We start from the raw sequence: 2,444 nt of genomic DNA, 5'->3' as shown, positions 1-2,444 counted from the left end.
TTGCTCCTGTATTTTTTCTTGAGTTGTTGATGTGTGTCACCTTTCATCTGAATTTGGACTATTTTGCCCCTGCAGGTTTATTCTCTTATGGATGGTTCAAATTGGTGTTGTTTTGTGGCTAAAGTTGTTATCTCTAATTCAATAGAGAGTTCATTGCCTATGATGGTTTGCCTTTGAGTGTACACTGCTTTTGCTTCTTTTCACTTGATTGTGCATTGTTGTTTTTGGTGCATCCTTGAAAGTTCATTGATATTATTGTGTCACCCTCATAAGTTAGAAGTATAATGCTTTTTTTAGTTGCCCTGTAATGGCTCTATGTATTAAACCTAGCTTGTAGACTAGCCGATTACAATATCACACGGTTAAAGCTTGTATACTTAAGCCAATGACATACATTGTACTGGTTTGACCCTTTTTTCCCTTAAAGGGGTTTGTTGGTGGTATTACTGTTTATTTTGCTTTATTTCAATTCAATGAAGGCTTTTTTAGGTGTACAAACCTAAGGTTTTTATGCAAAAGGTCAACGCTTCCATTGATTGGTAAGCGTTGCCCCATTGTTTTTTGGCACACCTGTTTTTTGGAGCTTTATGTCTCTGTTTGCTGCTTATTTCATGTAATCTTGTTGAGTTGTTCTTGGGCAGGAAAGTTGGTTTATGACAGTTCTTTATTTATGGGACTAATATTTCATCAATAAAAGGCGTTTTTTTTTTGGGATTTACGATGTTAAAAGAAAAACTATTTGAGGATCAGAAACGAGCAGGATCTACTGTAGGAATAATGTGAATGTTTTTATTGCAGGAAAATGCAAGGTTTGACCCTCGAAAGAGAACAAGAAGAAGATTAAGTTAGCATTTTAAAGTTACATGTTCTATAATATAGGTTAAATTTAAGGTTTGTAATTAATATTTTGAGTTGACATTTTAAAGTACGACTTCTTTTTTAATTCCTTGGTGGTTGTATATATGATATTTAGAATAAAGACTTCATCTCTTTATATATTTTCCTTGGTTACCATTTCTATTCAAAATTTAGAAATATTTAATGTATTGTCTTAGAAATCAGATCTGACTGCTTCTATTTGTAAAGTTTCTCAGAACTCCAATTATTTGAGTTTTATGCGCATGAGTCGAGTAGTTTCAAGTAGAATTTACCATTCTATCATATTTATTAAAGTATTTACTTAAAATTTCGGATAGGAATTTGATATCCGATTTGAACTCCAAAATTTCATATTTTAGTTTGATAATAACTTGGATATATGAAAATTTTGTCTTTAATTTGTTTTTTTCAATCAAGCAGTATTAAAGAAAATAACTTTTCTCCAAGCTACTTTGATTGTTGCTATCTTTTATCTAAGAAATTGTCGCTTTTTTATATTTATTGATTTCTTTTATTTATTTTAACAAATTGTTTGAGATCAATTTGTGTAATTGTTAGTTTGCGATTTTTTTTGTCTTATGATCCACCCAACATAGTAAAGGTTGATTGAGCTAAAAAGAAGGAAAAATGAAATTACAACAATACAGAAATAAAAGATGTTTGCTATCATTTTAATAAACTATCTATACATCAAAATATGAAGTTGTAAAGATGGTCTAACTCTCTCATGATCATCTATATAAATTCTCTCTTTTACAACTGATTTGACTTATGCTTTAGTTTGTATTAATGTCCATTTAATTTATTACGTATTAAACTACTTAAATCTAGCCATAGATTTACTAATTTGAATGAATTATGAATACCCCATCAGCAAAGCAATGCCTCCAGCTAGAAACTATGTGGAAAGATACTATTTGGCGCAAACCAGCTTGCCGAAAAACTAAAATAACTATCTGCCGCAAAGAAGAAACTAATCATCGTGTCGAAACAATCTCCTAAAGGAACAAGCTCCCGTCGCCGCATCGCGCGGGTACGCTACTAGTATATATCTTTACTACTTATAAAAGAAATCTAACTATTTCTATAAATAGATTGAATATAATAATATTATTTTTAAGACGTCCAAACTATTAAGCTTGAAGTACAACCCATTTATAATATAATAATATTAAAACTTTAACCCTATCATTTATCCCTAAATATCTCGTATCAAATTAATAGAAAAATTAATTTGCAAATTGAACCCGTCAATCTCAACACTTCAGCCATTTGAAGCGGTCAATGTCAACAATTTATAGAGGATCTTTTTTCTCACATTGGTAACAAGTCATCTCATAATATTTATCTTCGTAATCCCTTCAAAGTAAGAAATATACGCACACTCTCTCGAAGAACCCTAACCAGTAACCAAGACAGTATAACCACCACCACCACAGCCGCTCTGCCTCCTTCCGCCTTCAACCAACCACTATCACGACTACCGCCATTCCTCTCACCCACGGCATGAACTTTCTTTTGGAACATAACATTTTTCTTTAAAAAAATATCGTTGAAAGAAGCTA

General features: G+C 31.7%; 1 long non-coding RNA gene across 1 annotated transcript; it reads left to right on the top strand.

The window, feature by feature from the left end:
• Positions 1-352: 352 nt before the first annotated feature.
• Positions 353-943, top strand: LOC145048881 (uncharacterized). Its single transcript, XR_013683098.1, has 2 exons — positions 353-403; positions 810-943. It is a non-coding gene; the product is annotated as an uncharacterized LOC145048881 (long non-coding RNA).
• Positions 944-2,444: the final 1,501 nt, after the last annotated feature.

Source organism: Lactuca saligna, chromosome 5, assembly GCF_052625555.1.
Source record: "Lactuca saligna cultivar CGN05327 chromosome 5, ASM5262555v1, whole genome shotgun sequence".
Lineage (NCBI taxonomy): Eukaryota > Viridiplantae > Streptophyta > Magnoliopsida > Asterales > Asteraceae > Lactuca > Lactuca saligna.
This window is presented reverse-complemented; position numbering and strand designations above follow the sequence as displayed.